The sequence below is a fragment of the Pinus tabuliformis genome, chromosome 7 (genome assembly GCF_031772625.1).
Source record: "Pinus tabuliformis cultivar Carrire ecotype Pingquan chromosome 7, CPIR1, whole genome shotgun sequence".
NCBI classification, from domain to species: domain Eukaryota; kingdom Viridiplantae; phylum Streptophyta; class Pinopsida; order Pinales; family Pinaceae; genus Pinus; species Pinus tabuliformis.
Window position 1 is genome coordinate 364,559,176 of NC_142293.1, and position 13,523 is coordinate 364,572,698.

At 37.6% G+C, this 13,523-nt stretch overlaps 1 pseudogene; it reads left to right on the forward strand.

Moving 5' to 3' along the window:
* Positions 1-169: 169 nt before the first annotated feature.
* LOC149247480 (uncharacterized) lies at positions 170-10,193 on the forward strand (annotated as a pseudogene).
* The last annotated feature ends 3,330 nt before the right edge of the window (positions 10,194-13,523 follow it).

Consider the following 13,523-nt stretch of genomic DNA (forward strand, 5'->3'; position numbering starts at 1 on the left):
AATCTGTTGATGAAACCTCACGAGAAGTGGAAGATGAAGAAAATCACCCCAGTTGAAACTATTAACATCCAACTTAAAGACACTTGGAATTCGCCATTTGCGAACTTTGCATAATGTCAGTGGGCTCAGAGGGGACAAGGACTGGAGAACTGCATATGAAATGACAAAAATGATGCCAAAGAGGGCCAGGTGGCAAAGTCATCAATTTAGCATATCAGGAGGAACTAATCCTAACAATGCAATAAAGACTGAAACAAATATGCAGGTATCTGGCAGTAAATCTTCGTACAAGGGAATGTTGGGTTGTGCTCTTCAAAAACAAAAATTTGGAGAGGCAGCTGAGTAGATATAAGAGACTTTCAGTAAGACGTTCTCATGTTGATGATGCCCAGAAGGCGTGTGAAACATCCAGGCAGTCAGTTTCAGAATCCCCTTTTAAGGTCCGAGCTTTGGGTGGTGGAGCATGGTCAGGCGGAATTGGTTTGGTTTTTTTTTCAAAACCATTAAAAGATTCTGAAGAAATTGTTCCATTTACATGTAATGTAAATAATCCCCCAACTAATGAAAATTAACCAGAGGGCAGGAGCAAAATAATCAGCGGAAGGGTTGCACGCCCAAAAGAGCACCATCAAACTTGCTTGGGGAAGAGATAATCGACATGCATGTACAAAGCACTAGTTTTTCACCGTTCGCAGTTAGGAGAGAAGAACAAGCCATTGTTATTGGAAAGCGGTTGAAGGATGCAATCATCCAGTGGTTCGCCCAGCAAGGATGGGGCAATGCAATGCTTGCCTCTCCTTTGAAGAGGTTGAAAACTGGAACAGAAAAAATGCATATTGGAAAAGGAGAATGGAAACATTAAGTTGGAAAATAGTGTAGACTCTTGTCATGTAGAACACGTATGTGATGGTAATGTCACCAACTCGACAGGTATACAATCACAAATCCCAACCTTTTTCCATCATGTTGAGTCTGAACAGCAAAGTAAGGAAAAAATATCTTCAAGGGAATTCACTGTAGTTTTAGTTTTTTTTTTTGTTAAAAAAAACAATTTGTTATATGAATATATTTTAGGATTATAAATCCTTATGAGGGTTACAAGCTCTTTATAATGAAATTTGGGGTTTTGTGGGCTTTGGGTCTAGATTTTGAGCCAAGGCTCTGATACCATGTGTAAGGACCTGATTCCTATTATTAGAGCCTCAATCTATTATACACTAACATATCTATTTTCTTGTTGATTTAAAAGTAATAAAAGGAGCTTACTAACCTTCTTACATAGCTTTAAACATTTAACATCTTATCATTTTATCATAAGAAACATAAATTAAGGTGAGCATTCCATTGATATCAACTTAACAAGTGTAGTCCATGGAAAACTACCTGTTCCGGTGGTTGATGATGATACCTTTGTCTTATAGCTCCAGTTGAACGCTCCTTCTCACCGACCCAACCGGATTTACCTCCCAGCCAACTAGGAAATAAATTCCTAGCCCAAGAAACCTCCACAGGTTCCCTAGCCCTCCATGCCCAAGTCCAACCAGATATAGTGTGTCCTCAAGAAGAATGTGCAAAACCAGATAATAATACTTTCCTCCTCTCAAACCCAAGAAACCTCCATAGGTTTCCAAGGTCTCCTAAAATCATAACAAGTCCAAACAATCACAACCAACCCCCACAATCATAAGCAAGACCCCAAACCTCCCCTTTCTTCCTTCCCCCTTCCCTTTTTATACCCTCCTTCCCTTCTCCATCTCAACCACCTCTCATTAATGTCATTAACTTCTCATCCATCCTTACAATTGACTTCTCTTCTCCCAAGTAAGCTAGGAGTACATTTGGAAATGTGACATGAATATAAAATTAAGAATTTAATGGGAAAGGATCATGTCTTCTCCCAAGTAAATCTGAAAAGTACATTTGGGAATGTGAGGTGAATATATATATATTGATAATTAAATGGAGAGGACTATGTCTTCTCCCAAGTAAATGTGAGGGTACATTGGGGAATGTGAGATGTAATTACATGGAGAGGACCATGTCTTCTCCTTAGTAAATGTGAGGGTACATTGGGGAATGTGAAATGAATATATATATATATATGATAATAAGATGGAGAGGACTATGTCTTCTCCCAAGTAAATGTGATGGTACATTGGGTAATGTGAAATGAATACATATATTTTGAAATAATGGAAGGAGACCATATCCTACCTAATATTCAATTTGAGAAGGTAAGTGGGGAATTTGAATAATGGAAATCATGAATTCTATATTAGACCAATATTTCTCAATATTTTCAGATAATGTAAACATTAACAAAATTTGTAGGATAAGATTTAAGTGGGGCATTACATTAGTATATCATCAAAAAGTACTAACACAAATTTTCTAAGGAAGGGTTTGAAAATGGAATTCATCAAACCTTGAAATGTAGAAGGTGCATTAATTCATAATGACCCTCATGAGTTCTAATTGTTGTTTTTGGAATTTCTTTAGTCTTCATTCTGATTTGATGATATCCTGAATGAATATCCAACTTAGTGAAGTAAATTGATCCATGAAATTCATCCAATAATTCATCAATGACAGGAATGGGAAATTTATCTTTAATAGTGAGCTTGTTGAGCTCCCTATAATTTGGACACATGCGCCATGATCCATCCTTCTTGTGAGCCAATACTACTGGAGCAGAGAAAGAAGTTTGAGTAGGTTGAATTATACCGGCCTCTAGCATTTTTGCAACCATACATTCAATTTCACTCTTTTGGACATAGGGATATCTGTAAAGCCTGATGTTTGGAGGAACACTTCCTGGAATCAAATTAATAGCATGATCATGATCACAAATAGGTGGGAGGCCTTTGGGAGTCTCAAATACCTTGGAATGATTATCAAAGACTTTTTGGAGATCTGGAGAAATGGATGATTTTGATGTGGGAACCTCTAGTGAAAATAGTTGTGCAATTATGCCTCATTGTTCTTTCTTTAGAAGCTTTGTCATTCTGTCATAGTTGATTATCTTTCCCGATTTCCATGCGATGCCCCTTAATTCAACTTCCTTTCCTTATGAAGAGAATTTCATGAAAAGTTCTTGAAAATTAATAGTTATTGTACCCAAGGATTGTAGCCATTGGACTCCTAGTACAACATCAGCACCACCCATTGGAATTGAAAGCATTGGGCTATTCAATACATATTCTCCCATGGATAGCTTGATATTTTGGCACATTCCTGAGAAATTTATGGTTCATCCACTTGCAACCATCACTTGACACTCTAGTGCTGGATATAGGAAGCAATTCAATTCCTTGGCTATCTTACAATGAATAAAATTATGGGTACTTCCCGAATCAGTCAACACTATTACCTTTTTCTTCTTGATATGCCTTCTATCTTGATAGTTTCAGGAGTGGTAATTCCAGCCAATGCATTAGAAGATATGGTCGGATTCATTTCTTCTTTTTCTAGGGTTTGTTCTTGGTGTATATCCTCCTCTTCTGACGTTTATTGTTCCTTTTCTTCCTCCTCTTCACAATCTATGTAAAATAATTTCTTCTCGGCACACTTATGACCTTTAGTGTATTTGCTATCGCAACTATAACAAAGCCCTTTTGGTCTTTTTTCTTCAAATTGTTGTGGTGTCAACCTTGTAGGTTGTGGGTGGCTAGGGGTAGCAACACTTCCATCTTTATGATTGTGAGTGGTAGGCTTCCTTCTTTCCATAATTTTGCTTTCCTTTTTTCTTGCCAATCTGAATGCCTTCTCCAATTAATCTGGTTCCCAAAGGCAAACCTCATGTTGGATGTTATCTTTTAAAGTACCTATGAACACATCAATCCTATGTTCCTCTGGAATATCTTTTACCCTTATACTCAATTTTTGGAAGTCCTCAATGTGCTCCATCATTGAACCCTTTTGTTTGAGATTTATCAATTGGCTAAAAAAAGTGTTGCTTTTTGTATCCTCATAATGTGCTATCATTTCATCCATAAAAATAGCCCAAGTAACAATTTGTTTACGAGAGAAAAGCCATCGATACCATAAAAATTGATTTGGTTCCAGATATAAAGTTGCAATGTGTACCTTTTGTGTGTTTTTCACATTATGGAGATCGAAAAATTGCTCCATCTGTAGTATCCATGTTTTGGGATACTTGCCATCAAACTTCCTCATATCAATCTTTGGAACATGGTGGTTCTTCGATCCAACATTAGAGTCTATGAAATCATGATAAACAATTTTTTTTGTTCTCATCAAGAGTTTCCTTTACTACCCTTTCGCCATTAGTAAGCATTTATTGTAGAAACTTTGTCAAATCTATCTTCAAATCTTCCATTCCTTTCTTTAAATCATCCATCTTAGCTTCCATTTCATTCATCTTAGGTTCTACGCCTTTCTTTAAACCATCCATCTTAGCTTCCATACCATACATCTTAGCTTATACATCTTTCTTTAAACCATCCATCTTAGCTTCTATTACTTTTTGTGCAAGTGAAATTTGTTGGACTTGGTCTCATAATTTTGATATATCATGTTGCATTTCTTCCTCTTCTTCATGAGTCATACTAGATCTTCCAGGTTGCTTACTAGGTGTTTCCATTTTCTTTATTTGGGGCATCAATTACTGATAATAATGCTTCACTATTCCCTTTGAATTCCTTCAAACTAATTTTTCAAACCAAGCTTATGCAAAAATTTAAAACAAACTACACACCTTTTTTCACTTTGTAGGAGCTCGATATTGAATTTGATGTATCTTTGTAATTTTGGATCTCCAAGGTCTGAAATTGCTTCCTTCTGTAACCCTATGAGTAATCTTTCTAACCCCACAAGTCTGATCAAGATTGGATTCTGCAATGAAGAGTTATGCCAAATCTCCCATGATGACTTGAGTATAGACTAGTTCTGTAGAGTGAATTTGTACGACGTGCCACAAGTCACTGTTTCAACCTTAGGTTCTGAGAATTATACCCAAAAAACTACAGTCATTCTATTTCTGTAACTTCTTACAAAAATTCAATCTGATGCTTAGAGCGAAAGTTATGATGATTTTCCCAAGGTAACCTGTTTGGAATGTAATTCGGGGGTTTGCAAAAACCCTAAATTCCTCAGATTATATCTCCACAAATATAGCGAGAAAATATCTGAAATTCACGTCCCCGATTCTGCGTGATTTAGTCTCAAATGGGTTTTCTTTTTAGCTTCTAAAACATCACAGAAAAAAATTATTGCGAAAACTCCAAGATGACCTGTTTGGAGCAGTGAAACCCTAGAATCCAAAGCTCTGATACTAGATGTTATGAAACCAGCTCACAAAAAGATAGAAAAGATAGGTCAACGCCTTAGAAATAAGCCTCTTCAAGGGAGTAACCTCCTTTACATTACACAAATGAACAATTCTTAGATGATCCAGATTACAAAACCTCCTTTCTATATATAGGAGTCTAAGGGGTCACAATATAACCCAAGCCGACCTAACAATAACAATATAAAGGCACAAAAATAACAATAGTGGGATTCTGTGGGGCACAATAATAATAGAATGAGGACAATAGGGGCACAACAATAACAATAAGGGATACAATGACAATAGTAATGGGGGAATCACTAGTATTACAAGGACCTATCAGACAATATTTAAGATAATACATAAGTTCTTTTTGTCTTAAGTTAATACAATTTACCAAGAATTTCCTCAAATATTGTCTTAAAATGCTCCTCTGTGTTGTAGTGTATATTTCCCGCTTAAATCTCAACAGAAGAGATGTTTCACTTTCTGAGCAATTACTAATTCATCAATATTTTCATCAAGTCCTAATAGTATTTCCAATCTCATATACGTAGAGGAAGAATCCAACAATATTTCTTCTTCGTTCATCTTTAAACTCTCAAATTCTACTCTATGAGTTTGAATCTTTTCCAATTCTTTTTCTTTTCATCTCCTTCATAGCTTCTTTGAATCTTGTCCCAAATATCTTTAGTAGATCCATGCTACATTACCTTGACGAAATCTCATTTTACAAGGCAATATATTATGGCACATATTTCTTTTCCATTACTTACAAAGGTTGTTTTTCCATCTTGATCAACTAGAGGGGTAGATAGATTTTTATAACCATCCACAATAGATAGCAAAATGTCAACACCAAGTGATATGAGATAAGTCCTCATCCTCTCCGAGAAGGCATAATTTGTTCCATCAAAGAATGTGGCTTTTTTTTATAAAGAACCATTCTGATTCATCATTTGTCCCTCTAAGATTTGTCTTGTACTGGTTGGATTGCTTTTAAAGGAACCTTCTTTTGTATCTATTGTTGGATTCATAATTATAGTGTGAGAGGGGGGGGGGTGTGGGGCGGTGTGCGGGGGGTGGCGCGAGGGGGGGGGGGGGGGTGGTGTGCGGGGGTGGCGCAAGGGGGGTGGTGGGGGTGTGGAGGGGGTGAATAAACATAATATAAATTTCACTTATTTAAAACAATCAAGAACCATAAAAAATCAATCTCATGAGAAAAACATGAAGCACAAGATACATGTCTAAGCCCTTAAGGGAGAAAATCACATTTTTTTTTAATTGATTGATCTCTGTAAACACCAACCTATTGTTACAATCTCTTAAATTTGCAGACATAAAGATATAGGAGTCACCAATCTCCTCTGACATTGAATTTGTAAATATTTTCTTCTCTGGTCCACAGTACTCAACTCAATTTTTGCAATCCATACCGCTCTACTCAATTTTTGCAATCAGCTCATTCCTCTCTCTAGTCTTTAATATGCTTATCTCTAGTTCGCTCCGCTCCTCTACAATTCTATAGAGTAACCCCTTCCCTCTAATTCAAGAACTCTCATTCATCAACAACACATCAAGTTTTATTTACGCTGGGCACTCCCTTCTAATATAAACCACTCCAGCTGCATACTTCATTTATACGTCATTAACTTATTCTGTTTAGTCACCTGACCTTCATATCTACGCTTAAATAGTGTGACACATATTTAATTTTTTTATCCCTTCCTTCAACATATTGTTTTATCTCTACTCATATAATTTTGTCTTCTGCCTTAGTGCTTATATTCCCAACACAATCCATTATAAGCTTTTAATATTTAGGTTCTCCCTTCAATCCAACATTTTTTAAGATTTTAATATAGATAAAGTTAGCATCAGGGATAGAATTTGACGAGTAAACTCCCTGTCATGAGGTGATTTGCCCATCAAATACAGCCATATTTTTTTCATAACCGTCAACATTTTTTGTTAAAATGACTAGAACAGGTGCTATATTTGCCTAAACCTTAAAATTTGATGGGTGATTCAGATTTGAAATTCCTACCCTTGTCAGCATATATATTCAAGATCCATTACATGTGCCCCTATAATGTGTTCATGTGCTTTTTATATCAATATACAAGAGAATCCATAAAATCCACTTACACTAAAATCACTTATGAATCACGAACTCTTTTTTTCCTTTCACAATAACTCTTTTTATAAGCTACCAGAGCTTCTTTTGTTACTGGAACCCATCAATTGATGGATACCAAAATATCAGAGGCTAGAAATGTCGATATAACTACACACACCAATATTGCAAGGACTCTGGAAGCTTAGGTATCAGAGGTTGGAAATGTCAATATAACCACACACATTGATATGGAAAGGACTCCATAACCTTAGGCATTAGGCACCATAATTCTATACATCCGTGATCAAGCATTGGAATAGTGTAGAGAAAAATGAACTTGAAATTTGGACTTTTATACCAAAATATTAGGAAAAACCTGAAAATCCTTTCCAAACATGACCTTTTAGAGTATGAACAACAAAAATTATTCTTATCGTATGTCATCAAACTTTCTGTCAGTTGAAAGATATTTAGCACTGGGATATCAAGAAACTGATTTCTATGCATGTGCACCACCATAACCTCCTAATGCCAATATGCGGAAGGCTCTAAGCCATTAGTGTTAGAACTAGGCTTCCTAAGGCTATGCAATATTATTAGGATTAGTTTAAACCAGGATATCAAAAATTCGCAAAACACATTTTGCTATAATGGTGATATGTTGTTATGCCAAGGGATCTTAGCCATATATCACCACATGACCAGGCACTTGACTAAGAGCTACAATAAACTAGAATATTGGTAGAACTTTTGAAATCTAACTTTTGATAAAATGACAATATGTCAACATAGCGAGGGAAGTTTAACCCTTACGTACTACTTTTTAAGTGCCTCATGTCAGGGGTTATAATACATGTAGATATTAAAAAATCCCATGAACTCGTGAGTGGAAATCAATTCCAAAATATATATCCATTCGCTGATGGTGGAGGTCCAAAAACATTGAATTTTAGGTTTTTCCACCTTCTAATAAAATTTGAGGCTTCTTCATGAATTTAATGTTTTTTCGAGGTTTGCCCATGTTTGTCTTTTCATGCCTTAGTTAGTGCTCCTTCCTTACATCAATCTCTTTCCTTTGATTCTCCCCTTACTTCGACATCAACATTATTCAACATATACTATGTATCATACTAACTCATTTCTCTATTAAGGGGACTATTGGAAATAATTCGATAAATTTAAGGGTTGGAAAATTTCTACACCCATGTTATTAGATTTTAAGGTTCCTAGAGTGTCGACAGATAATTAATTAAGTTTGTTAGATAAGTGGGGTAATAACACTCAAGTAGATTGTTAGAATAATCATGCCGTTCATCCCTATTCCCATGACGGTTAGTCCACGGGGAGTCGATTGATTTAGCTAGATTTAGGTGAAGAATAAATTACAGACGGTGACTGCATTGTAAAAAAATTTGGCTGTGGCATGCATAAATAATAATGATGTTAAATGAAATGTTAAGCTCTCTCGGAGATTCTTCAAACTCTTCTTGGTGAGTTTCAACATGGTATCAGAGCTATGTTCAAGTAAGCTCAGTGGTGTTGAGTAGTGTGAAGATGTAGTGAGTCGCTTTACTACGCTGTTATGATCCACCTGAGAGCACTGCTTGTGGCGACTGTCTTGGAAGGTGGCAGATTGAACTTGGTGTGTGACTATGTTGGAAAGTGAGGCTATGTGAAACCTGACTAAGAAATGAGGGCTCAGTGTTCTGTTTGAAGAGGCGTGTTCTGAGCGCTTGAAGGCAAAGCGCTGGCAAGAACGTAGAACAATCCTTTGTTGTGTGGAGGAGAACCGTTACAGTTAAGCAGTGGATTTGCTCGACGGTGAGAGAAGAGCCTGGAATCAAGCAGCAGCATGGAATGAATAGTGTACAATAGACCACTAAAGGTCGAGTGGAGGCTACGATGAAGTTCAAAACCTGTGAGTAAACTAGTGTGGTGAGCTGATTTGTCAAATGTGTTGTTTGGCATTGTTGGAGAGCGCCATCACTGAGAGCACGGTAGTTGACAGAGGTGTTCTGCAGAGAGACAACTGAAGAGGCACACCAAAAGAGCCATGGTCAGACTTGTCGAGACTGTTGTCATGTGAAATGATCATGGAGCTATGCTGAGGATAACTAGCCTAAAACATTGAAAAAGAATTTGTGATGTAGTGCAGGAGTTGAGAAGGAGGGCTTAGGGTCGATTCGTGGTGGAGATCTGATATCCCTGGAAGAAAAATCGGGTCTTGCTCGGTACTTTGATACCACAGAAGAAGCCACGAGGGGTTATGATAACGCAGCGATGACTCTTAGGGGTGCTAAGGCAAAGACTAATTTTTCCACCCCCAGGGAAAACCAAAGTAGCAACTAGACCAACACGGTGGAATCTTGGTCGAGTCCTAAGAACGTCATCGTAGCTCAATCCGACCCCCCTTCTAATGCCTCCTAGAGGAATTTCTACATTTCAAAATACTTGGACGCGACAAGGGTTAGTGGTAACGCAAACGAAAACCCTGGCTTTAAAGAAGTTTTTGATGTCGCTGTTTGGAAGACTATTTATGTTAATAGAGCCGTGGAGAGAAGAGTTGTCGATCTAAACGTATTGGTGCTCAATTTTGGTCCTATGGATAATGCGGCCACGATAAATGCAAGGGTGCAGGAGAGCATGAATGACGTCGTTATGCTTCGTTGTCCTGTCGTGAATCCCTTTGACTGCCCCTTGCAAGGGGTGCCTGGAAAGCTGTCGTTGTTCGACGGGATCATGTCTCGGCCTAAAAAGAGAAAGAAAACCTGTGTCAACTATTGAGTGGATGGGCGGGTGGGAATCGTGGATTAATTTAGTATTGCTTGGTGAACGTCTATCGAAGACAAGCCGAAAGGCTCTGGAAAATCTGCGTCGGAAGAGTCTGTGGCCTGCACGTTGAGCATAATGCATGGATTGGAGAGCCCTTGTTAGTAGTTTATTCAAGAAGTTGTGGGGCGCATCAGTGTGACCACATTGGTGAAAGGCCTTATTGTTATGGCTGTTATGGCCTATATGAGCGTGTTGAAATGTAATTCCAACTACCGTGCAACGTATTCTTGTTTTGGAAAACCACCGTTCTTCCCTGCACTGATTTTCAACGAACACTGGTATTTTTCCAAGGGGCAGCGATCACAATCATCAATTGACACGTGTCTGGATAGTACTTTGCAAAACCACCATCCCCGGCGCGTAAAGCTCGGTTGAAAGGGATCTCTGGGGAATTGTCGTCAACCGTCCGATTGATGTGGACCAGATCTACGATTCTGGCAGCAAAGCACATTTTTCTTGTTTTCGGAAGGACCTCCGTATGGCTGACAAGGCCGTAAAACTGAATACAGATGCAGGGATGATTGAAAAGCGTAGATGGACGTGGAGCTAAACCCAAGTGAAGTAATTAATGAAAAACTTATTACGGTTTGTAGATATAGGTGGAGATATTTTATTTTTATTATTTTTTTATTCACGACACAAGTAAAAAGGTCAAACCATGTTTGTTTTGTGGTTGTATATGTTATGCTCTGTTTTATGTTTTTTGTTGTTTGTTGAAAACGAAAAGGATTTCGCAGCAGCGTGAAAGTAGAGAGGCGTGAATGTAATGCCCTGTTTTTGTTGAGAATAGAATGGAATGTTCGTTTTGTTGAAAATGAAATGAAGCGCAGCAGAGTGCGAATATAAAAAAGAAGAATTACATACACAACAGTTTTAATCCTTTTGAGGAGACAGAGTATTGTTTTTTTTGTAATGCACAGTAGTGCAAATACAGTGAAGTTTTTTTTCACTGCATTTGAAGCAGTTCTGGTGGTGAAATCCCTCTGTTGGAGGAAGAAGTTTTTTTTGTAATAGCAATCTTATTAATGAATCCAAGTGTTGTTTGTGCATGTGTAAATCTCTGTCTTCAGCAAACAAATGTTTAGTTTCCTGGGTTAAGAAACAGAGCATTTTTCCTCTGTTTATTTGTTTGGAATTATCAGAAATTCCCAACATGGTATCAGAGCTCGTTCACACTCTTTGAAGGTGTGAAAGAAGCTGAAGGAAGGATTTCTTGTTGCAGCAGCTTCTCCAGCAGAGTGAAAACTCAGTGAAGAAAGAATCCAGGGTATTTCTCAAACTAGTTTTTTTGTTATTGTTGAGGACAGTCAGTTATTTTAACTACACAGTCAAGTGTTTTGAAGCATAGTTAAGAGTGCAAGAATGGCTAGAGCAAGCACTAGCATGGGTATCTGTAATACTCAGCTCCCACAATTTAATGGAAAAAACTATGACTATTAGGCAATAACTATGAAAGCTTTGCTTGCTTCTCAAGACTTATGGGAATTTGTTGAGGATGGTTTTGAAGAACCAGCTGATGAAAATGAGTTTAATAATTTAACTCAGGCAGAGAAAGATCTGTTGAAGAGAAATAAGAAGAAAGATTCAAAAGCCCTCTACTTTTTGTATCAAGCAGTGCATGAGAGTGTGTTTCCAAGGATAGCAGTAGCTAAGAGATCCAAAGAAGCATGGGAAACTCTCAAGATAGCCTATCAAGGCATGGAAAAAGTGAAGACAACAAAACTACATCTACTGAGAAGAGATTTTGAGACTCTTTGCATGAAGGAGTCAGATAATATTGACCCATTCTTCACACATGTGATTGGTCTGGTCACACAGATAAGGTCTCATGGAGAGATTCTTGAAGAAAGGAGGATTGTGGAGAAACTATTGAGGATCCTACCCTCAAGGTTTGATGTGATTGTCACCACCATAGAAGAGACAAAGGATCTCTCAAACTTCTCAGTTGATGAACTACATGCATCACTGATAACACATGAGTATAGATTGACTAGGAATGAAAACTCATCTCTAGAACATGCCATTAAGACCCAGGTGTTCTTTGGAAGAGGAAGAGGTCAAGGTAGAGGAAACAAGAAAGGAAGAGGCAGCAATCCAAATCAGAACCAAGGCCAAGGAAGTAGCCAACAAAGTGGACAACATCATGCTCAAGGACAAAGGTATGATAAATCCAATGTCCAATGTCACTATTGTAAAAAATATGGGCATTATGCAAATCAATGTAGGAAGAAGCAGCATGATATGAATAATAGAACTAGTGCAAATTTCACTAGAGAAAATATCAGCCAAGAAAATAATTTGTTTTTAGCCTGTAATATGGCTGAAGAAAAGAGTGAAGATGTATGGTTTCTAGACTCCGGTTGCAGTAACCATATGACAGGAAACATAACCCTGTTTTCTATGTTAGATCAGAGTGTGAAGTCACAAGTCACACTAGGGACTGATAATAAAGTTTCCGTTATGGGAAAAGGAGAAGTAAATGCCTTAACAAAGAAAGGTGAAAAGAAAACCATAGCAGATGTTTATTATGTTCCTAGAATGAAATGTAATCTCTTAAGTATTGGACAGCTTATTCAAAAGGGGTACAATGTTTTCTTTGTGGATGATGTATGCACCATCATGGATAAAACACCCAGAAAACAATGTATTGTTGAAGTGAAGATGACAAGGAATAGGATGTTCCCTCTCAGGATGTTCCCTATGGCACTTGAGATTGGTACATCTCAACTTTGGAGGTCTTGATGGATAGATAAGGAATGGTAAGAGGATTACCATTGATAGAGAAACCAGGCAGCCTTTGTGAAGGTTGTAACTTGGGGAAAAAACACAGAGAAAGTTTTCCATCTGGGAAAAGCATAAGGGCAAAAGCACCCTTAGAGATTGTCCACTCAGATTTATGTGGAGCGATGCAAACTCCATCACTTGCAGGTAGCCACTATATTCTAACATTTATTGATGATTTTACTAGAAAAACTTGGGTTTATTTCCTGAAGAACAAAAGTGAAGTGTTTGAAAGATTTTGCAATTTCAAAGCACTTGTAGAAAACCAAAGCGGGCTGCATATCAAAGTTCTAAGAACTGATAGAGGAGGTGAGCATATCTCCAAAGAATTTCTACGTTTCCGTAGAGAAAATGGAATTCATAAGAAGTTTACGACTAGGTACACTCCGCAACAAAATGGAGTTGTTAAAAGAAAGAATAGGACAATCATGGATATGGCGAGGAGTATGTTAAAGGCAAAGCATTTGCAAAATGATTATTGGGTTGAAGCTGTACACTGTG